The 27529-nt window shown below is 52.7% G+C and overlaps 1 protein-coding gene and 1 long non-coding RNA gene across 7 annotated transcripts in view; one reads left to right on the top strand and one right to left on the bottom strand.

Annotated features, from left to right (window-relative positions):
• The window catches only part of SYN3 (synapsin III), a 457275-nt gene that overhangs the window by 325709 nt on the left and 104037 nt on the right, over positions 1 to 27529 (top strand).
• On the bottom strand, positions 10731 to 27366 carry LOC149123615 (uncharacterized). Of its 2 annotated transcripts, XR_016216302.1 has the most exons (3): positions 26738 to 27051; positions 15548 to 15657; positions 10731 to 11609 (listed from the first exon to the last, which is right to left on the bottom strand). It is a non-coding gene; the product is annotated as an uncharacterized LOC149123615 (long non-coding RNA). The 2 variants fall into 2 exon arrangements; XR_016216301.1 differs by lacking the exon at positions 15548 to 15657 and having other exon boundaries at positions 26738 to 27366.

Below are 27529 nucleotides of genomic sequence, written 5' to 3'. Positions count from 1 at the left end.
CACAACCCCTATTCTTTTCCCCATCTCCTTGTACACACCAGTGTTTATAACTCCAAGCTTGAAAAGTGGTTTGGGAACTAGGCAGAATTAGAATGAACCTGACTTTCAGGTTGGAGCCAAATGGATCTGTAAGAGAATTCTGGAACAGACCACAGGGTTCCATTTGTCCCTTCCCCAAAGATTTTTGGCCTTTGACAAACTGCTGGCTCATAGGGAATAGTAAGATAGAAAGTGTGGATGACTCAGGTCCCCCCACACGCTACACCCACCCCTATTTTATTAGAGAAATAGCGCCTGACAAGACCCTTATAAGGACAGTTCTGATCCACTCAGCATTCATTTGCTCATTGAACACATGGTGTTTGGAGGCAGTAAAGGGTGACGGTTCCAAGGACAAGCCCTAGAGTCTAAAAGCCTTGTTTCAAACTGAGATCAACAAACCTAAGGAAATCACTTAACCTGTCTATGATTCAGTCTCTTTAAAAATGTACATTTACATACATGCCCAGAAAGAATAAAAGATAACCTAGATCTAGCATATAATAGTAAGAGCTCAATCAATGCCAACTACGTTCACTAAGTGTCTACTATATTCCAGGACTGTGCTAGGAATGCGGGCAGCCCACGCTTGAGCCCACCCAAGATCCAGTGGGGCTGGGGGGATCAGCAGCAGCAGCACTGGGACCCTCAGCCCCTTCCTGCAGCAGACAGCAAGATCCTGGGGAGCAGAGGGACAAGGTGAGGCTCCAAGCCAACTCCCCTGTGTCGCTCCCCCTCTTCGTGGAGGAACGACACAGGACCCTGCGCTGTTCTTTCGTCTGCTCGGCCCTCCCCGGGTTTGCTGCCGGTTCTTCCCGGGTTGGCTACTGTCCCTTCCACCTCCGTGGAAGGGCGGTTCCCCCTGGCTGCTTTCCCCACTTCCGCAGGGGAGCGGCACACCGCTGGCCGGCTCTTCTCGGGGGCTGCACAGGTGTTCCTTCAGCTAGATGTTCCCCTTAGATGTTCCTGCTGCATGCCGTCTCTCTCCTCCTTTATAGTCCTCCTCCGCCAATCCCAACTCGGCTGCCCACACGCCGAGTACACTGCTCTCCTCCAATCAGTAGCAAGTCCTACAGTTTATTGGTTGAACTGGAGGCAGCTGTGCGGAAGCTGTTTACTTCTCTCCCAGCGCCATATTGTGGGAGAGCAGATGCATAGAATAAGTCTTAATTCCAGTAACTCAGTCCAGTCCGGGCTGCTCCCTACACCCCTGCCTTCTTCCCCAGATAGACTCACCTGCGGCACGGCTGTGCAGGTCGCACTGTACCGAGATAGTCCTCATTTCATGCTCAGCTACCCCATTCCCATCAGCTCAGCAAGGAACCCCAGGCCTCCCTGAAACAGCTGCAGGGTCCAACAGCAATGGCACACGTGGGGGAGGGGCTGAAGAGGGGGAGGGCTGGAGGGGATTGCCACTGTCAGGGCAAACGTAAGAACAACTTAACAACCGACCATCTACATTTCCAAGCGATTGATTACTTTTTAGAAAAGCTGCTTTATATTTCTGGAAGTCTGAGGTGATCCTTGCAAGCATTTTTCTCATTATTTATGATGCTGATAAGAGCCTTGGGGAATCAAAGGCGGGAGAGGGAGGTAGAGGATGTGCACAGGGAGGGGCCAGGCTGCAATGTCCAACCAGGTGACCAGGAAAGGCCACCCTAAGTGATGCTTAGTAAGAGCTGGTAGGGGGTGAGGAAGTGAGCCTTGAAGATCTCACAGGAGAGGCTGCAGCAAGGAGAAACCTCCCGAGTCCCCGATGAGTTGGAGGAAGAAAAAGAGGCCACGTGGCTGGGGCAGAGAGGACAGGTGAAGCAGTGGGATCTGGGGTCCACGACGCTCCAGGCTGGCTTGGCTGCTTGTCTGGGTTGAGCTGTTTTTCAGAGTGAGATCAAGTCATTGGGAGGTGGTAAGCAGGGGGTGACCCAGTCTGATCTGGGGTTGAAGGAGAGCATTATGGGAAAGAGAGAGATGAGGACCAAAAGGAGGAGACTAGGTCAGAGGTGAAGGGAATAACCCATGTGGAGGATGACAGCAACTTGGACCAAGGCAAAGCAGTTGAGGTGTTGGAAAACAGTGAGAGCCTGGCCGGGGTGGGGGGGGGGGGTTGTATTCTGAAGGCAGAGCTTGTGGAGTTGCCCATGGGTGGTGAACGAGCCAGAGTCAGGACAACCCTCAGGTGTTGATGTGAGTGATGGGGGCACTGAACGCTCGGTAACTGGTGTGGAAGAGGTTGGGGGACAGGGAGAGATCCAAGGACTCCATTCTGGATATGCAGTGTGCACTTCCTATCGGCCGGCAGGGAGGAGATGTCCAGGACGCAGTCAGTGTGTTAGAAACAATTCAGGGAGACGTCAGGGCTGGAGCGCAAGTGCACGAGTCACCAGCGCAGATAACTTTGAGAGTCATTACCCCAGGGGAGGTCACTGGCGGAGTGAGCGTGCGCAGCCAAAGAGGAAGGTCTGGAAAGTAGCCGCTGGGTCCCCTTGAGTCAGGAAGGGGGCAGCCAACAAGGTGGCACAGGAGGTCTCGGAGCTGAGCCAGGAAGGAGGAGGACAAGGCCTCACATGATTTCCCCGACAGGGACTTCTTCCTTTTACCCGAGGCCTGGTCAAGTGTCCCTGACCTTGGATGGAAAGCAGGATGCTTCCGAATCACCCACCAAGCACTGATCGGATGGTTTCCCTTGGAAAGCAGAAATCCCATTTGCAAGGCCTAAGGTGAGCTTCCCAGTAAAAAGAAGAGCCCCTGTCACGAGGTGAAAGTCACTAAGACGAGGACGGGCTGGGTTCCGGCAGCCTGGGTCCCGGGCCCTGCTGATCCATTGTTTCTTGCGTGGCCTTGAGACCCCTCTAGTGTCAGCTTCCTCTCATGCAGTGGGGCAGGCAGTGAGCAGAAGAGGTTTGGTCAGAGGACGGGGACCATGGGGGTGTTTTTCTTATCCACTACTCAAGTCCAAAATGCAGAGACCCTCCCCTCCATCAGCAGTGGTCACCTCACTGCTGGACCCCTAAGAGGCACTGCCATGTAAACCTTCGTCCTTCCAGTCTCTCCCATGCTGGTCTTTTTACTTGATACTTAATGTCATCCTAAGTAAAACAATAAATAAAGTTTTATGTTATTTGCATGAATTTCTCTGTTCACTTTTATGTTGTACAATGCTATATGGCAACATTTAACTCATACGCAGAATCAACAAAATTATACAATTTGTATTTCATAATTCATCCAAGCATGTATATCTACTTTTTTAAAGATTTATTTATTTATTTGCAAGTCAGAGTTACACAGAGAGGAGAGGCAAAGAGAGAGAGAGAGAGGTCTTCCATCCAATGATTCACTCTCCAATTGGCCGCAACGGCTGGAACTGCGCCGATCCGAAGCCAGGAGCCAGGAGCTTCTTCTGGGTCTCCCATGTGGGTGCAGGAGCCCAAGGACTTGGGCCATCCTCTATTGCTTTCCCAGGCCATAGCAGAGAGCTGGATTGGAAGCAGAGCAGCCGGGACTTGAACTGGTGCCTATATGGGATGCCAGCACTTCAGGCCAGGGCATTAACCCACTGTGCCACAGTGCCAGCCCCGTATATTTACTTTTTATTATAATGGCAACATTGCACAAAACTATGTCGGCTGATTTTATTTCTTTTCTAGACACATATGCATCCACCAACACTCTCTCCTTTAGGCCTACTGGGGTTTTTTTGTTTTGTTTTGTTTTTAAAACTATGAAATCTTTTTTTTAAGTATGTATCCATCCATTTGAAAGAGAGAGAGAGGGATTTTCCATCCACTGGTTCATTCCCCAAATGTCTGTAACAGTGGGACTAGGCCAGATCAAAGCTAGGAGTCATGGTCTTCCGCAAAGACAGCAGGGTCCCAAGCACCTGGGCCACTATCCATTGCCTCCCAGGTGCACCAGGAGGAAGCTGAATGAAAAGTGGAAGATCCAGGACTCGAACCAGGAACTACAGCATGGGATGCAGGCATCCCAAGCAGTGGGCCAACCTGCCCTGTCGTGATGCCAGCCCGTAGGTCTATGTAGAGTGCGGAAGGACTGAATGGAAAAGAACAGCACTGTGTGTTGCCCTCTCTTCCTTTCTTCCTGCATCATTTTCATCAGAAGCTCTTGGCTTCTGGGAGTATCTCTTGATTGATTGACACTGGGAGAATCTCTTGATTGATTGTTCTTGGATGTCATCACCTTCCCTGCATTTGCACAGAAAGCAGAGCCCCCCTATGAATCAGCTGTAGATGGGACACACCTTGTACTCAGAGTCTACCTGACCTCTCATGCGTCACAGGGCCACAGGGATTCTGTGTCCTGGGGGTACCCCAGAGGCCATGAGCAAATGAGTCAGCAAGGACCAGCACATGGGCCTGCATGTCACAAACGTCCCCTTTGCTCGTACACATGCTCCACTGTCCCATCAATCATCATTGTGAAAGCAAAAATTTCAAGATGACAGCAGCAGAGCATTAAAAACAAGCACAGAGCCTTCTGGGGGTGGGAGATGTGTGCAGATACATGGGTTACACTCCGGGAAGCTGGCCCCAGTGCCAGTCTCATTCTACGAACACAACCATGGCACTTACCATGCTGGGGTTGTCTTTTCTACACTGAGGCGTATACAGTGGGTGCTCATCAGATGGCTGTGGAATTAATATTGCTGTAAGAACAAGTCATTCTCTAATGCCAAGCTCGTGACCACTGGCAGATCTTTTCCATGAGAACTCCTGTCTCCTCTTGTTTGATGTATTCTGCTAGCATCTTCGCTGGGCCCCCAAGCTGCACACCATCTGGAGGGAAGATAGACATGGACATAGAAAATGTATGAATCCGCTCGTAGAATTCAGTCCCATGCACAGTGCCTGGTGCACAACCTGTGTTGGGTGAGCATTTGTGATGGATACGCAGCATAAAGTCTAATGGGGAAGACAGATGTTTGGTGTTGAAAATGGAGCACCGTCGGTTGCACTGTAGACAATGGAGGCACAGAGCAGGGAGAAAGGAGCTGTCTCCAGGAGCAGCATAAGGAAAGGCCTCCAACTCTTTCTCAGCAGTGGTGCAGTTGGAGCGGGCTGTGATGGACGGAGCAGTGAGGCGGGAGAGGCGGGTCAGCAGGAGTCAGTGCAGTAAATGCTACCGCGTAGCAGCACGGGTAGAGGAAGCCCAGGAACAAAGCACTGCGTCTCCCGGTGAGAAGGAGCCCGTCTCTGACACAGTGTGAAGGCACCTGAGCCAGAAGGACCTGCAGGCTTCATCTCTGAGCAATGGTGCAAAGCCAGGGTGGCTCCGTGGGAGGGCGCCGAGACACATCATACAAGTAACAGCTCGGCAGGACGCTCCAGGCACTGTGCTAATGCGACTGTGTTAACTCGTGCCCTCTGAATGACAGCCTTATGAAGAAGGTATTTTTATTAGCCTCATCCTACAGATGAAGGCACTGGAAAGTGGAGTACCTTGGCCAAGACCCAGCAGCTCGTTAAGTGCCATATCTGGGCGTGGAGCCCAGGTCTGGAAGATGGCAGAGCACAGGTTTCGGAACACGAGCTATACCGGGCCTGTGGCTGCTCGGCAGTGAAATCAAAGTAGTCCAAGAGTTTTGGGGGGAAAATGGTAATTCAGCCTGGGCCATCCAAAGGAGGTGCCAAGAAGGCAGCTGTGTGTTCACATCTGTAGCTCAGGAAAGATGAGCAGGCGGGAGTCCTCCGCTAATCAGTAGTTGCCGAAACCTCAAATGTGGCTATGAGTAAGAAGATGAGAGGGCCTGAGCCAGGTCTCTGTGGGGCCTAGACATTTGTGAGCCCGGGGAGGAGAAAGGATGCTGGAGAAGATGCTGGGCAGGCAAAGAGGGGAAAACAGGTACCCACGGGGACCAACGTCATGGGCAGCAAAATAGCCCATTCGATGAGAACTACCAAACAAGGGCATCAGATGTGACAGGGGACCCCACAGGTGGCACACAGAGCAGTCCCCCTAGACTGGTAGGTAAGAGAAAAGGCACCACTGATAGACTTGCGACTGAACTTGCTATAGTGTCGCATCTGGCACAACTCATGGGGGAAAAATTGTCCTTAAACTACACATCCTGATAAGAAAATGCAGTCAGCTGGTACCACGGCTCACTTGGCTAATCCTCTGCCTGTGGCACTGGCACCCCGGGTTCTAGTCCCGGTCGGGGCGCCGGATCCTGTCCCAGTTGCTCTTCTTCCAGTCCAGCTCTCTGCTGTGGCCCAGGAAGGCAGTGAAGGATGGCCCAGGTCCTTGGACCCTGCACCCGCATGGGAGACCAGGAGGAAGCACCTGGCTTCTGGCTTGGATCAGCACAGCGCGCCGGCCGCAATGCACCAGCCATAGCGGCCACTTGGGGGGTGAACCAATGGATAAAGGAAGACCTTTCTCTCTGTCTCTCTAACTGTCTAACTCTGCCTGTCAACAAAATTAATTAATTAATTAAAAAAAAAAAAAGAAAATGAAGTCACCGCACCAAGACGCACGATGCAACTTGACTTTGGCAAAGCACTTGCGTTGCCTCCTGGGGGCCTCCTGGGGGCCTCCTGGGGGCCTCCATTTCCTCCTCTGCAAACAGACCCTTGAGCTTTCTCCCAGATCCAAAATCCTTCTCTCCCCAACTCCAGATGCTCAGTGAGGCTGTTGGTGTTGACCCGAAAGATGCCATGAAAGACAAGGGCGCCCCCGGCTGCTGCAGGTCCCCTCGCGGCCTGTCCCCTCCCTGCCTTGCTTTCTCCCCAGTCCTCCAAGGTGACTGCCCGAGTCGCTGATGAGAAACACATGTCTCTGGGCAGCCTGGTGTTGCACAATGCCGCCAAGGGAAAGGCAAAGAAGGAAGGAAGGAAAGAAAAGCGCTTTGGTATTCTCAGCCTCCACACACAATTCCCCATTGATGTGCTGTGAGTCACGGCCGGCCGCCAGGCCATGGCGGTTTCTGAATCACTTCCTCCGAGAGGGGCTCTCCACTTGTTCCCGGGCAGGCTTTGGCCGCGACTGGAACGCAGGGAGGCTGGGCCCATCTGGGCGGCTCTGACTGGGCTCTGCTCTGTGCTGGAGCTCCAGAGGGGGAGGTAGAGCTGCCAGGCGGGTAGGGCGGAGGGCCTGCAGGAAGGCGGCAGAGAAGCAGGTTGAATCCGTTTGTCCCAGAGGGTGGGGCCCTAAGACTCCCGCCTTCCTCCCTCCCGGAAATGAAATACAGACTTACAGGGCATGTTCTCTCCAGCAGGCACCAGACTTGGCCAGATCCCGAGTTTCCATGTCCCCTACCTGGTTGGCCTGGCTGAGGTGGACAAGACTGACATCTTCGGGGTAGAGTTAGACGTCAAATTCATCCTTTATGGCTCGTAGTAAGAACCTCTGAGCTGCACCTCTCGGCCTCCCACCTTGCAGTTTTCCATCTTTGAGGTCAACGGCGTCAGAGGCCCAAGGCGCCCTCCCCAGGGTGTTGGTACTCAAGGGAGAGTCTGGTTTTAGTTCTGGCTGTGAGTGAGCTCCATTCATGTGGCAGAGACACGTCAATCCTTACCCGGGGCCCAGACGCTGGATAGGCACTAGGGTTTCCAACAGGAAACTGACCTGGTCCCAGCTGTGTGAAAGGGAATGACAGGGAGATCAGTGATGCAAATTCAGTGTGGCAGGTGCTGTGGTGGAGAGCCCCGTAGGAGAGCATCAGACACAGACCTGGAGACAGGGAGAACCAGGAAAAAGCATCTGGAAGGTCTGTGGGATTGAACAAAGCAACATGTGGTGCCATTTTCCTTTGCCTGGCCATGATTTCTCCCTCCATGCCAACCACCCCTGGCCTCCTGCCTTCAGAAGATCTGTACCTTAACTGGAGCTGAGGCCCACTCTCTGTCCTTGTCAGACACTGAGTGGCCTCGCCCCTCCATGCAGACAGTAGGCCCTGTTTCTCAATGACCCCAGCTGGTTGAAAATCTGTTGGAATGCCGCCACCTGGTGGGCACCCTGAGCCAGGTGCACCTGACAACTCCACTGTTCCCGGGGCACTCACCAGAGATACGTTGACCTAGAGGCAATGCCCAAAAAAGAACTGGGTCTGGTGTGGCTACTTACCTGATTGACATTCCAGGTGAAGGACAAATGGACATCCCCCTGTCCACATTCTGGCTGAAGTCTCTCCTTAAGGAGTGGATTTGGATAACATGCTAATTGAGAGTAGGCACAGTCAGCCAAAACGATAGCCAGGTTCTTTCTGCCTTGAACCCTGGACTCCCCAGCATCTGGCATGGCGCCTGGGTCTGCAAGTACATGAATGAAATTAGATGCTTGGAAGTAAGGTTCTAGGAATAGCAAACGTGGTTTGCTAGAGAAGAATTTCAATATTGTCTAGTACAACCTCCTTCTCACATGCAGCCCCGGAAGGGGACCTGCTGGGCACACAAATGGTCTCTGGGCAGTGATGGGTGGGAGTGGCACTGACCTGAGCCTATGCTGATGGGAGGAATAAGGCAAGAAGGTGAGGAGCAGGCCTCTGTCTGAAGTTGCCCCTGGGGAGCTGCCTTCCACTGGGAATTGCTGAAATGCTTCTTGAAGAACTCCCGGGGGAAAAGGAATCCCGGCCAACGCTGAATGCCTAGCAATCCAAGGAACCGACCAAGAGCCAGCACACAGTCACTGGGCACACAGAATGTCATGTGGGAGGTACCCGTTACGTCACAGGAGCAGGTGGCGCTTGTGTCTCCCAGGAAAAGCTGGTGAAATAGCATAACCCAAAATGATGGCGTGTGAACTCGAGCTCCAGGTGGCTGATGGCTGTCCACATCCCTGTGGAAAGAGCAGTCCCACCCCCAAGTGAGAACAGATGGCCTGCCGTGGGCGTTTGGCCTAGCAGGGACGATGCTGGTTAAGACGCCTGCATCCCCGTATCAGAGCACCTGGGTTCCAAACCTGGCTCCTGACTCCAGCTTCCTGCTAATGCAGACCCAAGGAGGCTGCAGATGATGGCTCAAGTAATTGGGTTCCTGCCACCCAGGTGGGAGACCTGTGTTGAATTCCTGGCTCAAGGCTTCAGCCCCAAGGGCATTGGGGGATGAAATAGAGTGGAAACCCTCTCTCTCTCTCTCTCTCTCTCTCTCTCCCCTCCCTCTTGTCTCTCCCTCCCTCCCCCTCAAACAAGTTAAAAAGTACAACCAGGCTAGTTATAAAAAGGTTAATAAAAATCTTAAAGGAACAAAGGATGTGGCTACCTCCCCAGCGCACCTTCAATGGCCTCCTCTGTCCAGTTCACCCTCTGCCCCGTGCCACCTCACCTTTCTGGCACTCTCCTGCTCAGACCACCCAGGGCTCTGCCTACAGGAGAGAACCGACAACATTCCCCCCTTTGCTTCGCCCTACTCCACCTCTCTTGCCAGATGTGTCAGGGCTTCCTGCCTCGCCCTTACCACCTTCACTGGCTGCCTGTCCCGAGTGGGGTCCAGTGCCAGCGCCACCACTTGTTAGCACTGGGACCTTGCAGAGGTCACTGGACTCTGTGTTTCCATTCTCTCATCTGTTAAATGGGCATCACAGCAGCACCGACCAGACTGGGTTGTGGCGAGGGCTGAGTTCCACACGCAAAGCCCTCTGAGCAGTGCTGAGCTCCGGGGCTGCTCGCTGTGTGTGTGTTAGCGATACTCCCTGTTACAGCTGCTAATTCCCCCGTGCATCATGCTCCCGCGCCTCGCTGCGTGCTGTGCCTTGTACCTGGAGTGTGGTTCTCTACGGACAATGACTCACTGCCCGTGGGCCAGCCAATGTCCTTTCTTAGCAACAGAGGAGGTCCATTGCCCCTCGTCTTTGTCGCATGTCCATCGTCAACCTCGCTGGCACCCTGACCTCCCCATCTATCCAGTAGCAGTGATGGCTGGCACCTGCTGGGATCGCCACAGGTCACATGCTGATGCCGTGGCCATTCTGTCGGCTGTGCCATGCCAGCACCCTTGACAAGCACAAGAAGTGTGCATTTTTGCAATGTGGCGACGTAGACAGTTCCTAACCCATGGGGGAGGTCCTACTACGTCCCTGCTGCTCTCCTGAATCACAGCTGAGATGGGACTCACGCCTGCAGTCGCTCAGCTATCCAGAGAGCGGGGACAAAAGTGTTTCCCGAGAACAGCAGGGGAGGCGCGTGTAACAGAGATAAGTGTCACCCAGACCCAGCCAGGAGCTACTGCGGGCTCCACCTCTTCTCCTTATGCAAAAACTGAAATCCTAGCCGCCAAGGTGATGGTCTTAGCAGGTGGGAGGCTTGTGAATGGGATGAGGGTCCTCACAACAGAGGCTCCAGAGAGCTCCCTTACCCCTTCCATCACGTGGGCTCACAGCTGCCTGTGAAGCAGGAAGCCGCCAGCCCTCTGCGCCCTGCACGCCTGGATCCTGTTGTCCCGGGCTCCAGCACTGAGACACCTGTGCTGTGCAGAGCTTCCTGGTCTGAGGCATGGGCGCCCCTCCCTGTCTGCAGGGGATTGGGTCCTGAACCTCCCATGGATACCAGAATCCCTGGCTGCCCAAGCCCCTTATACAATGGCATGGAGTTTGCACATAACCTTCCCACACCTTCTCCTACACTTTCAATCATCTCTAGATTGCTTATAATACCCAAGACTCTCTAGGCTCTAGGTAAAGAGTTGTTAGACCATATTGTTTGGGCAATAATGACCACAGAAAGTCTGTGTGTGTTCAGGACAAACGCGATTTTTTAATATACATATTTTTTTCGGTGCATGGTTGGCTGACTCCCCAGATGCTAGACACACACAGCTAGACGTAGCAGCCCACACAGACCAGGCAGAGCAGTCGGAGGGTGACCGCCACCACCCCTGCCCAGGATTGCTGAATTTCTCACGTTTTCTCCAGCCCCAAACTCACTGGGGGGCACCACAGATCCACCTCTCACTTGAGTCATCCGCTGCCTCCCTGTGAACATGAAAATGTGGGAGCTAGAATGCTGGCACCCCCTTGGGATGCTCCCTCCATGTGTAGTAAGTCAGGTATTCCACACGCAACCTGTCAATGGCAGGACTGTCCTTGGCACCGGCCCAGCAGAACTGGCACACAGAGGGGAAGGTGCTGGCTGGCGAAGACACAGCCGAGTGGATGAAGTCAGGATTCCAGCTACGAGAAGCCGGCTCTGGAGTCTGGGCTCTGGGGGAGCTTGCTGCCCTGTGAATAGCCCTCGTGTGGGTCACTTACAGCTCAGGAGATGCGGTGCTAGCCACTAGGAATGACGCAACAACAGACGTGGTCCTTGTCCTAAGTAAGGGAGCCCAAGGCCTAACAGGGGAATCCGATGAAGATAGGCCTCTGCATATAACACAGGCAGTCCCTGGAGGCTGCGGGGCAGAGTTAGGTCTGAATCCCAGCTCCTCTCTTTCCCATTGTGCGACCTCCGTGGTGTTAACGCATCTCTCTGTGCCCCTGCAAAGTCAGGGCACATCAGGAGGAGATGAGGCGACGTAGGGAGAAGGTTGCCCTGGTCAGCGTCACTTAGGTCCGGTTCCTGGATCCGTCACTTCCTCGCTCTGCAGTTCCGGGCAGCCTGTGTCCCATGTCTTTTTCCTCACCTGGAGAGTGAGAATAGTGGCGTGGCCCTCAGAGCGCTGTTGTCAGAGTCGCGTGGGGTAACACACCAAGCCTAATCGGTGAGTACCTGCTGTCTAGCTCACTATTACTTGAGTCTGTTCCCCCTCAACGCCGCCCAGTGTTACTTTCCTGGAACACACCACACTTCCGCACACACCTACTGTTCCCTCTACCTGGGACGTCCTCCTCTCCCTCCCCCTTCTTCAAGGTCGGGCTCAGTGTCCTTGTCTGCAGCCTGTCCTTGCCTGCAGCCTGTCCTTGCCTCCTCATCCTGAATGCTCTTCTGCTTCCCAAATACCCACTCCGCAGCCTGCACCAACAAGGGTTAAAATCTGTGGGCCCCTGCCACCTTTTCTCCACTTCCTTGTGGCTTGGGATCATGGAGGGCTGTCAGTGGATTCTGGGACTTGGCAATGAACTTAAAAATCCCATCATATAAAAAAAAAATCACAGCATACGAGGGAGTTGTTAGAAACTACCCCCAAATACAGCCTTGACCTCTCACTACGTATGCGGCTTATTCCAAAGCTAACATTACCCTTGGCCCGCTGTTTTATGTTACACACTGGCTAGTGCACTAGTGTTCATTGATCCCAGTACAAATCATTTGTTTTCTAACTGCTGTGTTTTGTTTGCTTGCTCCTGAGTCCCCGAAGGAAGTCTAACGCAGGCATTCGGCAGGAACTATGAATGTCTTAGCACTCCCACTATGTTCTGTCATGGATTTCTGTTTCTGTCCATTCATTCACAAGGATTAATATGCACCTGTGATAACTGTGTCCTAGGATATCTAACTCGTACCTATACTCAAAGGGGCAAAGTGAATGTTTTCTAGAATGTCAGAAATACTCTCACCCTGCACACAGTGGAGGAACTTAGACCTCCCTCTCTGTGTCCCCCCACCAGCCCTGTGGAGGGACAGGCCAATGTCCCTCCTCTCTGGCAGGGACTCCCTGTGTCACTCCTTCCACCCATGGGCCTTTGCCCTCCTGGTTCTGCCTGAATCACACCAAAGCCACCACTCTAACCAATACAGTATCCCATCTCCAAACAGCAGTAGCAGCCAACATAATTCAGAGACTCTGATGTGGCTGCAGACGGTGGTCCTGGTACAGACTGAGTTTGATCCTCATCCCCCCAAGACAAGCACACAGCGGGCAGGTAAGAAGAAAGTTCCCCCAAGGAAATGCAAAAGTGAGGCTGTTCCGCGCCACGTTTCAAGACACATGATCCTGTCTCGAGCACTTACGATGATGGGCCACGCACTTGATAGGCCTCCTGTCACCTCAGCCCCCCGCAGCCCGAGGGGTGGGTTCTACCAGCTCCCGCATTGTCCAGGTGAGCAAACGGAGATTTCTTTAGTCCAGGGTCAAGCAGCAGCTATGAGGCTGCTTCAAAAACTTCATGGAAAACGGAATTCAAAGGCGAGTTTATTTGGATGCAATAAAATGTTGAAATCCGTGCATAGTTTTTTTCATGGCGCACATTTTCTGTGAACTTTTTGAAGCCCCATCGTGGGCACAGATTGTAAGATTTTCTGTGCCAACGTAAGAGGCGGCATTTGAGCAGGGGTGGGTCTGCCCATAACCACCGTGCTGAAAGGCGAGAACTTCCCTGGAGACACCTGCAGGCTGACACAGTGGACTCATCCCATTCCCCGGTTTTCTGTTGCTAATAACACAACACTGCAGACTGGGTAGATCATAAAGGCAAGGATTATTGTGGCTCCCAGCTCTGGTTCAAGACCAAGAGCCTGCATCTGGTGACAGCCTTCTTGCCAGCAGGGTGCCAAGGCGGTGTGGGCCGCGGCATGGCGAGAGCCAGGGAGCGCGTGTGTTTGCACGCTTGCATGTGTGTGTGTGTGCACGTGTGTGTGTGTGTGTGTGTGTGTGTGTCTTCTGGTCTCCCTCCTCTTCTCAGAAAGCCACCCAGATCCAGTCACAGTGCCCCCACCCTGATGCCCTTGTCTAACCCCAGTCATCCCCCACAGGACGCACCTCTGAACGCCAGGGTTGGATGGAGTTTCTGCTCTCTGAATACCACACTAAGGGGATTAGATTTCAACACAGGAGCCCCTGGGGACACTTGTGCCACATCCAAGCTGTCGCAGTCCTGGAACAGTAAAAGGCGGAGCAAGAGCTGTTCACAGGCACTTGCTGGAGGCAGGAAACGTCACGCTGCTGTGTGTCCACCACCTGCAGTCACCCTGTACTCCCACGTCACAGGTGGGGCAGGCGGCTGCCTTCAGGGAGTCAGCTACCCAGTGGTCACCAAGCGGCAGAGCTGGGGTTTTGTCCTGGGCCCTTCCTGCTGCTATAAAGAACAGAAAAGTATTTCTCACTGTTCTGGAGGCTGGAAAGGCCAAGGCCAAGATGATGGCAGATTCAGCTCTCTGCTTTCACAGGTGCCACCTTGTACTGTGCCCTCCTGTGGCAGAGACAGAAGGGCCTGGGGATTCTTGGAGCCTGCTTTCTGTGGGCATGAATGCCATCGATGACAGCTGAGCCCTCAGGGTCTAATCACCTGCCAAACACCCAACCTCTTCTTCATCTATTACCTGGAGGCTGCAGTTCTGATCTGTCGACTTCAGACACACAAAGCACATTCAAGCCGGGGTTCAGGATTTGACCTGGCCACTGGGACGCCTGTGTCCCATATTAAAGTGCCTGGTGCCTGGGCTGGAGGCCCACCTCCGTTCCTGATTCCAGCTTCCTGCTGATGCACACCCTGGGAGGCAGCAGCGATGACTCAAGTCCTTGGAGCCCTACAACTCGTGTGGGAGACCTGGATTGAGCTCCTGGCTTCTGCCTTCAGCCTGGTGCAGCCCCAGCCCTATTGTTCCCTATCTGGGGAGTGAACCTGAAGATGAGAGCATCCTCTCCCTTCCCCCTCCTCTCTCTTTCATAAGTAAAATTTTTAAAAAATCCTAGCAGGTTTGGACCCAGGCCCACATGATGCCAAGGCTTACTTCTATGCTTGGCCTGCATTAGGTAGGGGACAATGCTTCCCTCCCTGCCCCAGAAGAGCTAATAATGTAGTGGAAGAAATGCAGCATATACAAGGGGGTCTTCAACAAGTTCATGGAAAATGCGTGTTATGAAAACACTGTGCACGGATTTAAAAAGTCTTTCACATCCAAATACATTTCTCTTTCAGTTCCATTTTCTGTGAATTTGCTAGGAGTAGGGCATGGCAGTCATCAGAACCAAGTAAGAAACAGGCACCGGGACGCTCCAGGGGCCACAACCCACCCCCAGTTCAGAGCAGCGAGCAGAAGATGGGTGTTGAGCAAGCGAGCACACACGGCTGAGCACAGGGTCTTAGAGGGACTTGCGTTGAGCTAGGCATTGGCCATAAGCAGGATTTCAAAGCATGGAGACAGGTGGGGCTCTTCTGGAACCCTTCCAAGAGTAACTCATCCAGGACAAAGGTGCAGAGAGGGAGAGCAGAGAGCAGGTGCCCTGCTTGGAGTCAGGACACATGAAGGGACCAGTAGAAGGTAAGGCTGGGGTCGGCGCTCAGAAGGCTTTGAATGCAGAGCCAAGGAACTTGATCTGGAGGTCACTTGAGGGGGCTGCCCAACAGATTTTTTTTCCAAGGATCACAAATGATTGGAGTCAAGGGGTAAGAAGAAGATGCAGGTGAGCAGGATGGAGTTGAAACTAGCAGCCATGTGCAGACAAAAATACTCAGAACCTAGTAATCAAGACAGGGGCCCTGGAAGTGGTGGTAAAGGGCTCATGGGATATGAAGCAGACAAGAGAGCATCAGGCAACCTGGCCAGCCCAGGCCACTCCTGGCTGACTTCCCTGTGGCTGCAACCTGTCTTATCTCCCAGGTGTCAACCTGGCAGGAGACACCTGGATGACAGAGGTCCTGGGACCTGTCATTACAGCAAGGGCAGGAAGGTCTTTTTTACCTGGGCCAGGTAAGCTGTCTCTAGAAGAAGCTGAGGTCAAGGCCAGGCGGGTGCTAACAGTGCAGCATCAAGAGTTCACGGGACACACTTACTTCTTAGGTTCCGTGGGCCTGAGTTCAAGGGGTAGAAAGGAAACAGGAAAGGGGAGAAGAAATTCCTTTATTGAGAGCCCACTTGAATTCTCAACAACCGGAGAGCAGAAAGTACTGCATAGTTGTGGGCGTAAAAAGTGGCATCCATGGGCTGTGCATTTGATGCACAGTTAAGCCACCACTTGGGACGCCCACGTCCCATGTCAGGGTGCTGGGGTTCAAGTCTCAGCTCCAGACCTGATTCCAGCTTCCTGCTAATGTGCACCCTGGAAGAGAGCAGATCATGGTGTTTGTTTGTTTGTTTGTTTGTTTTGGCAGGCAGAGTGGACAGTGAGAGAGAGAGATAGAGAGAAAGGTCTTCCTTTGCCATTGGTTCACCCTCCAATGGCCACCGCAGCCGGCGCACTGCACTGATCCGAAGCCAGGAGCCAGGTGCTTCTCCTGATCTCCCATGGGGTGCAGGGCCCAAGCACTTGGGTCATCCTCCACTGTACTCCCAGGCCACAGCAGAGAGCTGGCCTGGAAGAGGGGCAATCGGGACAGAATCCGGCGCCCCGACCAGGATTAGAACCCAGAGTGCTGGCACCGTAGGTGGAGAATTAGCCTAGTGAGCCACAGCACTGGCCCAGATCATGGTTTTAGTACTTGGGTTCCTGCCATGCACGTAGGAGACCCAGACTGAGTTCTTGTTCCTGGCTTCCACTGGGCCCAGCCTGGCTGTTGTGGGCAGTGGGGGAGTAAATCAGTAAATAAGAAATCTCTCTGTATCATGTCTGTATCTCTTCCCCCTACGGCCTTTCAAGTAAGTTTTTTAAATAAAAATTGAGGTTCAGAGAGGTTGAGCCATTTTCTCAAGATCACAAAGCCAGTAAGTGTCCACTCAACACACTGCCTTCAAAGCCCCCTTCCCAGCTCCTGAGCCCTGAGTTTCACCCTCTGCAACTGCTGGTCTCAAGCCGGATGTCATGTGTGAGCAGAATGGAGTTCTCCTCTAGCCAAGGCCTCCGAAAATATCAGCCCAGGCTCCCAACCCCTCCCCTAGGGATGTTAATTCTGGTTGGGTTGGCAGTAGAGTCCCAGCATTTTTCCTTATCTTGTTTTCTTAGCTGGGTCATGCTTTTTTTTCTCTTACCTTTTTTGCTTTATGATTAACAGTGGTTTTGATTAACTTTTCTTTTTAAAGTTAAGGCATAACTCAGAATCAGCCCTTAAGGCATTCGGATCTGGCTAAAAAAGCCCATGAGAGTATCTCAGGCACGGAAAGCCAAGACACTGTGGCAAGAAATGACCTAAATGAAAGATCTCTGTGAGTGAGATCTTGGTGGAAAGAAGGGCCCATCAAAGAAGGAGGTACCTTTCTCTGTAGGGAGGAGAGAACTGTCACTTTGACTATAGCCTTGTCTAAACAAGGTCAGAGTTTGTGAACTCAAGAGGCTTCCATAGCCTTGGCAGCTCATGACAAGAGCCTTGGGTGATCACTGATGTCATAAATAAGAGTGTCAATTGTTAAATCAACAACAGGAGTCACTGTGCACTTGCTCCCCATGTAGGATCTCTGTTCTTAATGTGTTGTACTATGAGAATCAATGGTAAAACTGATCTTCAAACAGTACTTTATACTTGGTGTGTCTGTGTGGGTGCAAACTGTTGAAATCTTTACTCAGTATAGAGTTGATCTGTATATAAAGATAATTAAAAATGAATCTTAATGAAGAATGGGATGGGAGAGGGAGTAGGAGATGGGATGGTTTGCAGGTGGGCGAGTGGTTAATGCGGGAAGAACCGCTATAATCCAAAAGTTGTAGTTTTGAAATTTATATTTATTAAATAAAAGTTTTCTATTAAAAAATAAAGTTAAGGCATAAATCAACTCCATAAAGGAGTTGAGACCTTTTTAGTTGATGCTTTGCCATGGATAGAACATTCTAGAACCCAAGGGCATCCTCGTAGCCTTTCCTACCTTGTTTTTGTCTCCCCCCCTCCTTTTTTTTTTTAAGCAAGAGGGAGAAAATGTGTCTCAGCTGGGAAACAGCAGGGGCGGGGAGGCAACTTGATAACTGATGATTTTCTGAGTGCCAGGGCCTGACGGAGGCCAACAGCTGCAGCATATTGCTTACATGGAAATCATTAAGTCATTCTGGGAAGAGCTGACAAGTGTGTGTGCCTGTGTGTGCACAGGAGACACGTGTTCACGCGCAGAGGAGGCACCTACATGGGGAATTGCTTCAATATTGCCTCTGAGCCAAGAGAGGGGAAAAGATGTGCATTGAAGCCCCGTGGCAGGAAATGATTCTGAAAGTGAAATTCTTGTTTAGTGTGAATACAGCACTGAACACGTCATTTCCTTGACATCTAACCTGCCAGGGACTCCCCTTGGTGGGAGGCAACACGGTGGGTGGAGCCATCCGGACAGAGATCCAGCTGCCCTGGGTTCTGGTTCCCCCTCGAGCACACGACCCTGACCAAGTGTCTCCTCCCTTGGAGGCCTCGGCTCCTCCCCGCTTTCGGATGTCAGTTTGACAAGATGGTCCATGACATCACTTCCTGCTCAGACATTCTGTCTGTGTGTAATACACTTTTATGCATAAATTCCATAAGATGAGTTTCTATAGCATAAATGTGCCATAGACTCTTACGCGTAAATCTCACAGGTTTCTTGTCTTATGCTCTCCGTCTTCCCCACCCAAACACTGTTTCCTTTAGTAAAACCAAATTTTTATATAAATCTCATTTGCCTAGTGGCATAGAATCACTTGTTCTCACCATTCTGTTATGCCTCAAAACTGACTCCCCGGGATAAAAATGTAAAACAATTACTCACCTGCAGTAAAGGCACTCACACTCAAGGCACTCCCGAAGGGCTAAAGGGCATCACAGCTCCTGGGACAAAGAACTTGCTTGTCCAGGCCTGATCTCTTAACTAGCAATGCAAGGACCTACAGGCACCTGAACCTGTTCAAGGTCTGCCCCTGGACCAGGGAACAATGCGAATGTGTGTTGGGGCAGGGCCTGTCGAGTAGGAACTAGTGGGAGCCAGTTGTTGGACAGACCAATCAATCCCCAGGCAGATAACAATTATCACCTCCGTCTTTAAGTGGCAGAGCCTAGACTCAACCCAGGTCTCAAATTCCAATAAATGCATCCTTAACCTTGACAACCAAATGCAGAGACTGTTGACTTCAGCGCTATTAACATTTTGGACAGAATAATTCTTTGTTGTAGGGGCTTGCGCCTTATGGGAAGTTTAGTAGCATCCCCGCCAGATGCCAGAAGCAATTCCCCCAGTTCCAACAACAAAGAATGTCTCCTACTTTGGCAAATGTCCACCGAGGGACAGACTGGTCCCAGGTTGAGAACAACTGTTCTAGCATCAGCCCAAGTTAGAAAGAAATGGCAGCCATGAGGTCCACGCAACACGGGGCCCTGATTCAAGGTGCAGGACCAGGAGCAGTTTGGGAGGCATGGAGTAGGTCAGGTGCAAGACAAATGAGATGCCAAAAGTGTCTGCCTATGATGAGGAGTGACAGATGACACAGCTCCTGCACATCTGAGCAGGCACTGGCGATCCCCAATCCAGAGCCTTTCCATTCATTCATTCACTCAGTCATTCATGCAAGAAGCCTGTGTTGAAAGCTTCCTGAGTTTCCAGCCCTGAGCAGGGCCTGGGGCGCCTGTCTTTCAGGAGCCTGCCTTCTATGGATGTTAATGATAGGTGCTAACCTCGCCAGGCCATCAGCCAAAGACCACTCAACCCTCTAGGATCCCAGGCAAACTGGTGGGCCTCCCTCAGATTTTTCCTTTTTTTTTTTTTTTTTTTTTTGACAGGCAGAGTGGACAGTGAGAGAGAGACACAGAGAGAAAGGTCTTCCTTTTGCCATTGGTTCACCCTCCATTGGCCGCCGCGGCCAGCGCGCTGTGGCCAGCGCACTGCGCTGATCCGATGGCAGGAGCCAGGTACTTCTCCTGGTCTCCCATGGGGTGCAGGGCCCAAGCACTTGGGCCATCCTCCACTGCACTCCCGGGCCACAGCAGAGAGCTGGCCTGGAAGAGGGGCAACCGGGACAGAATCCGGCGCCCCGACCGGGACTAGAACCTGGTGTGCCGGTGCCGCAAGGTGGAGGATTTCCCTAGTGAGCCACGGCGCCGGCTAGATTTTTCCTTATCTCCTGAACTCAGAGCCTTTAGGCCCCTTGCTCCCCTATATACATGCAACCTGGCATCAAGTTCATTCTCTCCCACAAGGCAATGTCTGGCAGATCCATTGGCCTCCCCAGGGCAGCCTCAGGAAGGGCCCTAATGGTCCAGTGCTGCTGCTCTCCCTCATCCCTACTCCCCAATCCCCTTGCCATTGGCCAAGAGCTTCGACTTCTTCCCCCGTCCTCCATGGGACAATCCCTGGCACCCATGAGGCCTTCACCCCAGCAGATCATAACCTCCTTCTATGCCAATCACTTTAAAAAAAATACATTTTATTTATTTGAAAGGCAGAGTGACAGAGAGAAAGGGAGCGACAGAGACAGAACAAGATCTTCCATCCTCCAGTTCACTCCCCAGATGGCCACACTGGCCTGGGCTGGGCCAAGCTGAAGCCAGGAGCCTGAAACTCCATCCAGGTCTCCCAAAAAAGTGGCAGGGGCCCAAGTACTTGGGCCATCTTCTGCTGCTTGCCCAGGCGCATTAGCAGAGAGCTGTTTTGGAAGCAGAGCAGCCAGGAAGTGAACCCGCACTCCAATATGGGGCGCCAGCATCACAGGTTAACACGCTGGGCCACAGCACCAGGCCCCTGCCAACCACTTTTCCCTACAACAACTGCCCTCCCTAAAGAGGACAATGGGAGCAGCTACTATATGGTAATAAAAAAAACCCGTGTCACTATAGTCATACTTGGCATTCCTCTCCAGCGCTAGGCTCTGAGCTAAGTGTATGATGCGCATTACCTCACTGCACGGGAGGCCCAGACTTTCACAATGCAGCGCCGTAAACGCACAACACAGTGACCGGGAGCACGCACTCCAGGGTCAGGAGCTCAGCCCCGTCTCTCACCAGCTGGGTGAACGTGGCCTGCCTACTGCACTTCTCCATCCCCCATCTCTGCCCTCATCTGTGTAACAGGGAGTGCAGCGATAGCTCCGCTTAGGATTGTCCTGTAGATTTAGAGCTACTAAAGGTGTCAACAGCTGGGAATAGCATCCAGCACCAAGGACGTGCTCAACGAATGCTGGCTGTCATAATCATTAAAGAATGAAGAGGGGGGGTTGGAATTCTGTCTTAAGACACAGACAACTCCCAGGGCCGGGGAACTTGGGGAAGAGTTCCAAAGGATGAGCAAGAGTTCTTATCCAGGGACATCTGAGGCCCTGCATTTTGTGAAACTGAACGCCGCTGGTCGTGAGCCCCTTCTCAACCTTGTCAGCCTTCCTTCTTGGCTCTCTCCTTCCCACAAGTCTCAGTGAGACACTTGGGAAAATATTTTCCAAAATAAATCTCAAGTCATTATTTGACCTAAACCACCCAATCTGTGGCCCAGCCTTGTCTACTAATGTTACCGCCCTGTCCCTATTTAGTCTGAGGTTTTATAGCCAACCAGCCCCTCACCAGGGCTTCCCTGTCCCGCCACCTCCTGCCTGAGTCACCCTGTGATGTCACCATCCTGGATTTATGGTGTTGACTGGTGTGGGCTCAGGGATGACTCGAGACGGGCCCAGCTGTGAAATCAGTCACGTTGTGTTCCCGCTGCATTTTCCATGATGGTGCAGGGTCACACAGAACAGGGTCGCCTCCGCGTTCTGCTGGTTCCTTCCTGTGTGACCATGGGCCAAGGGGACTTTCTCAAAGCCTCACTTTCCTCACACTTGGGACATTTGCAGATGAAATTAGACCCTGGGAAAATGGCTGTGCCTGGTACCTAGCAGGGGTCATTAACATCTATTTCACAATTGTGACGCATAAAATCCTCCCCAAACTCATTACCTCAAAAAAAATTTTTATTCTTGCACTCCTGGGTGGGTGGGCATTGGCTGATCCTTGCGTGGTCCCAAGTGACCCCATATGCTGGGCAAGGTGTGTTCCCAGCACGACAGGTGCAGGTGGACAAGAGGGCCATGCCCAAACGCACATGTACCATGTCTACTAGGATCGCATTGGCCAGACCAAGTGACACGGCCAAGCCCAAAATTCAGGATAGGGAATCCACTCTCTTCTCATAAAAGAAGCCACACGGTGACCTGGGAGAGCAGGGTGCAGAACTGGAAGCACTCACCACTGAGTCCACCCGACACTGAGGCATCTGCATGACAAATGACTGTTTCCCTAGTTCCACCTCTCCATTAGCCAGGGGGTCTTTTTGTTTCACTCCTGTCCATCCAAAGTCACCATGGGGGAGAATGCAAAGTTGTTTACCAGGACACGTGTCAAGAACTGCTGAGGTGGGGCTGGCGCTGTGTGGCTTAGTAGATTAAGCCGGCATCCCACATGGGCACCGGTTCAAGCCCTGGCTTCTCCACTTCCAATCCAGCTCCCTGCTGATGTGCCTGGGAAAGCAGTGGAGGACAGCCCAGGTGTTTGGGCCCCTGCATCCATGTGGGAGACCCGGAAGAAGTTCCTGGCTTCAGATGGGCCCAGCTCCAGCTGTTGCAGCCATTTGGAGAGTGAACAAGTGTATGGAAGACCACTCTCTATGTCTCTCCCTCTCTCTGTAACTCTGCCTCAAAAATAAATAAAATAAAATCATAAAAAAAAAACTGCTGCTGTAGAACACCTCAGAGTAAAAAGGCTGCTTTTCTCCTATTTGTAAATTTATCTGGTTTCAGAGGCACAGACAGATGGCCCATCTGCTGGTTCGCTCTCCAAGTACCCACAACAGACCAGGCTAGGCCAAGCTGAAGCCAGGAGCCAAGAACTCAACCTGGGTTTACCACGTGAATGGCAGGGACCCAACCACTCGAGCCGTCACCTGTTACCTCCCAGGATATGCATTAGCAAAAAGGGAGTCAAGAGCAGAGCCCTGGATTTGGCCGGCGCCGCGGCTCACTAGGCTAATCCTCCGCCTGTGGCGCCAGCACCCCAGGTTCTAGTCCCAGTCAGGGCACCAGATTCTGTCCCAGTTGCTCCTCTTCCAGTCCAGCTCTCTGCTGTGTCCTGGGAGTGCAGTGGAGGATGGCCCAAGTGCTTGGGCCCTGCACCCCATGGGAGACCAGGAGAAGCACCTGGCTCCTGGCTTTGGATCAGCGTGGTGCGCTGGCTGTGGCAGCCATTGGAGGGTGAACCAACAGAAAAGGAAGACCTTTCTCTCTGTCTCTGTCGCTTACTGTCTAACTGTACCTGTCAAAAAACAAACAAACAAAAGCGAGCAGAGCCCTGGATTCAAACCCAACACTCCAATATGGAATGCAGGCATGACAGCCAGTGGTCCAACTGCTAGGCCTAACAAGCACCCTCCAAGACTGCTTTCCTAACAACAGAGCTAGTCAATGCTTTCGAGTCCCGCCGGTACTCTGTCTTCCATCATTTAATCCTTTCAGCAACCCCAAGAGTCAGGTATGTTCACGTTTTATGGCTAAGGAGGCTTTTAGAGGTCAGCCCATCTGACAAGTACCAGACAAGCACCAGACAAGCACCAGAAAGGGCTGTGCACTACAGAGCCAAGTCTCACATGCAGGCTTTGCTCCAATGCTGTGTGCTTTTCCAGTAACCCGCCAAACGCGGGGTTTTCACTGAGACCAAAACTTCAAGTTCAAGTTTCCCAAACTTCCATCATCGGTCACAGCCTTTGCAGCTTTAACCACATGGATGTACCGTCTCTACTGTAATTTTTAAATTATTGATGATCCCTTAGATTTTCTTCATTTTAAGTACATATATTTTTAAAGAACTCTGTGACTACCAGAAACGGAAAACCATCAGCTCCCACTGCCAGTGAAAGAAAGTAACCGTGGAAAGATTTGCAAAAGCAAAGAATATCATTACATCTGCTCTGGATACCCTTACCCGCCATAAGCCCCAAGAGAGAGAAGTTTGCAAGTGTGGGAGAGGGGTTATGGATGTGCTAGCCCCTGAGACTCTCCCTGAGGGAATCTCAAGGCCAACAATTTAATTGAAAAGAAAGTAACATCCAGCTGGCGCCGTGGCTCACTAGGCTAATCCTCCCCCTGCAGTGCCGGTACCCCGGGTTCTAGTCCTGGTTCTTCCTCTTCCAGTCCAGCTCTCTGCTGTGGCCCAGGAGGGCAGTGAAGGATGGCCCAAGTCCTTGGGCCCTGCACCCGCATGGGAAGACCAGGAGGAAGCATCTGGCTCCTGGCTTTGGATCGGTGCAGCGCGCCAACTGTAGCGGCCATTTGGGGCGTGAACCAACAGAAAAAGGAAGACCTTTCTCTCTGTCTCTCTCTCTCTCTCTCACTGTCTAACTCTGCCTATCAAAAAAAAAAAAAAAGTAACATCCTCACCACGTGCCTCAGGCTATTGGGGATACATCCAAGCATCACCAAAATCCAGCCCAGCCTCATCTTCCTGTAGCCTTGGAGAAAGAAGAAGGGCCCCCAGGAGGTCCTGCAGGACGTCTCCTGCTGACCCCTTGGATTGGGACCCCATAGACCGGGGCAGGGGCATGCTGGGCGGCCCGTTCCAAGAGCAACACCCAGCTGTCTCATAGCACAGAGAATATGCGGAAGAGAGAAAACACAGACACACAAAACAGGTGCCCAGCCCAGCCCCCAAGCCCTTGGCAGTCACAGGTACATACAGACCTGGGCTGATTCAAGTTCAAGAACGTCCCCTTGGTTCCCAGCAGCCCATGGAGGCAGAGGGCTTCAGGGAAGCCTACTTTGCCTTTAATGCTGATGCCCTCTTGCCTGTCCGTGCAGAGCTGCTCACTCATTGTTTCTCAGCCTCCGCCCACTAAGGCAGACCCACCGGAAGTTCCCCAGGCCTTTGCTCAAAAACCTGGGAAAGCCCGTGCACACTGGCAGGGCCCTGGAAGACCTCGATGCTTTCCTGCCTTGGGAACGCTGCTATTTGCATCTTCCCTGGAGCACCGATTATAACACATCTGCTCCATCTCGATTCCTCTAGTATCCCACAAAGAGCTAGTGCAAAGAAGCACGTGAGAAATGTGTCGAACTCCAATGCAAAGCTTGAGCAAAACTGTCAACACTAAGCACGCCCGTAAAAATCTCCACCCGCTATCCTCGGAGGAGTTAGATTTTTTCTGGGATTCAATGTATTTTCTATTTCAAGCACCAGCATGGGCAGAGCTCAGTTCAAGGCTCCCTCTCTTGTTTCTAGAGTTGTGCCAACGCTGTGGCACCTGAGCTAGCTCCAAAGCACTGGCGGGAGCAGTCCATGCCTTATCCCAGGAGTATCACTGGGCTGCCTCTCTCAGCCTGTGCTGTTTCACTGAGGGGCCGCACACGTGGCTGCTGGGTCAGCAGCCACTTCCACCCTTGGGGGCCCTTTCAGGTCTCTGTGCTGCTCGGTGCCCTTCCTGGAGGCACAGGGGGTCTTCCCGCTGTTCTTGGTCCTCTCTAGGCCCCAGAAAGGCCGCAGGAGGCTGCATCTCCCAAACCCATCTTGCAACCATCTCCTTTCTAGAGCTCACGCCCTTGCCTTATGGCTCTGCCCAGGACTTGGGCTTTGGAAACAAAAGGCTGCAGAGCAGAAAGCAGTCGCATCCCTGTCCAGAAGCAGTGGCCACAGAACAGGCACGTGGCTCCAAGGCAGAAGGGCCTTGACAGAGAGAAGACACGCCAAGATAGAAACGATTCATATTTCAAAAATAGCATCCGGGCCGGCGCCGCGGCTCACTAGGCTAATCCTCCACCTAGCGGCGCCGGCACACCGGGTTCTAGTCCCGGTCGGGGTGCCGGATTCTGTCCCGGTTGCCCCTCTTCCAGGCCAGCTCTCTGCTGTGGCCCGGGAGTGCAGTGGAGGATGGCCCAAGTGCTTGGGCCCTGCACCCCATGGGAGACCAGGAGAAGCACCTGGCTCCTGCCATCGGATCAGCGCGGTGCACCGGCCGCGGCGGCCATTGGAGGGTGAACCAACGGCAAAAGGAAGACTTTTCTCTCTGTCTCTCTCTCTCTCACTGTCCACTCTGCCTGTCAAAAAAAAAAAAAAAAATAGCATCCGGCCTGCCAAGCATTCTACACAAAGGCACAGGTCACTTTCAAAGCAAATGGCGAAAGTCGCCAAGTTCAAGTTACAAGGGGTGTTTTTCTGACATTCCCAGGCCCCCATCTCTCCTGGATACTTAGGCTTTAGGGAGGGTCCCAGGCCCCTCGCACTTGCTTCTTTTCTAAGGAAAACCCTCTCCTGGGAGGATTGTCACTGCGAAAACACCCCGTGCACCCCAAGTCCACTCCCAGCTCTGCCCACCTGTGCTTTCTCTCTTCCCACCTTGTCACCTCTCGCCGTCACCTCAACCACTGCACACCGTGACCTTGGAAGTCACTCCTGAGAAGGGCCCTTGGGGCTCAGAGACACTGTGATCCCAAACCAAGGCCTGAACCAGGGCCCTGGCCCGCAGCCTCCACTTCGGGGAACAGCCCACGGAGGAGAGTCATCCAGCACTCAACACTCCCACCCGGGAGTGCACCAGGGAGGGGGCTGCCTCTGCCATTCCCGAGGGGATTTCTTCACTTCCTGGCAGGCTCTGGGACACAGCCTGTTTGTTTAGGAGGGAGAGGAACGGCACTGATCACTCTGTTGGTGAGGGGAAAACAAAAATAATCTGTTGGCTGGCTTGCGTGTGTGTCCATCACAGCCCCGCGGGCTCCCTGCTTGTTGGGGCTGGAAGGGAGGTTCCAGAGAGTTCCACCGAGGCTGGCCACTAAAAAGGCACTCTAGGGCCACTGCAGCTGCCACCCGGCGCCTAGGAGAAGGGCCTATCCTCCGTCATGGCTCCCAGGGCTGGCAGAAGTGCCTCCGTCCTCCTCCCCGGAAGCTAAACCCTGGGTGCCCCACAGGGTAGCGGCTCAGTGAATCCCACTTGATCTCCCCGGCCAAGCACACAGTAGGTGCTCAATATATGTTTGTGAGAGACGGAACTCCGTCTCCTAGCTGCATACGTCATTATTTCTTCTCTCCCCGCCACCGTCTATCTTACCTTGTTCCTTAAACACAGGCACGCAGCTTACGCTCTGCACAATCCTATGTGGGAAGAACTGGTCCCATTTTACCGCGGGAAGGCTAAGCTGAAGGTTAATCCACACCGGTGGTGAAAGACCAGCGCTCTGGGGCCCGGCACTGGGGCCAAGCGGGATGAGCCTCCCCCGGCCTGCTCCACTTCCGGTCCCACTCCCCGCTAATGCGCCTGGGAAAGCAGCGAGGACGGCGCAGGTGCTGGGGCCCCTGCAGCCACGTGGGAGACTGGGATGAAGCTCGTGGCTTCCGCCTGGCCCAGCCCTGGCTGCTGTGGCCATTTGGGGAGTGAACCAGCCAATGAAAAAAATCTCTCCCTCTCTGCAACTCTCTCTGCCTTTCAAATGGATAAACAATAAAATTAAAAAAAAAAAAAAAGTCGGAAGCTCTGAAGGCTTAGGGTATGCACAGGGTTCCTCTGGTTTCTCCCCACAGCCACTGTCTCCTCACTCCTCCCCTGCTCTTCCTGTGTCTTTCCTGCCCTGGGCCTGCCATGCCTGCCCACACATTATACTTGGGGGGATTCAAGGAGTAAAACCAACACTATGGGGCAAGATGAGTGGCAGCACGGAGTGAGAATAAATGGCGTTCAGACCTCTGCCCAGAGCTCACCCCCCTCAAGGGGCCTTCCCTCATTTCTTTTGAAGCTTGTCTTTCTTTGAAATTGTTTATTTGTTCACTTACTTGAGAAGCAGACAAACAGAGCTGCCTTCCACCGGTCTGCTGAGCCGAGCCAAAGCCAGGAGCCCAGAATCCA

This window comes from Oryctolagus cuniculus, chromosome 11 (genome assembly GCF_051225735.1).
Source record: "Oryctolagus cuniculus isolate XC-2025 breed Fujian yellow rabbit chromosome 11, ASM5122573v1, whole genome shotgun sequence".
NCBI classification, from domain to species: domain Eukaryota; kingdom Metazoa; phylum Chordata; class Mammalia; order Lagomorpha; family Leporidae; genus Oryctolagus; species Oryctolagus cuniculus.
This window is presented reverse-complemented; position numbering and strand designations above follow the sequence as displayed.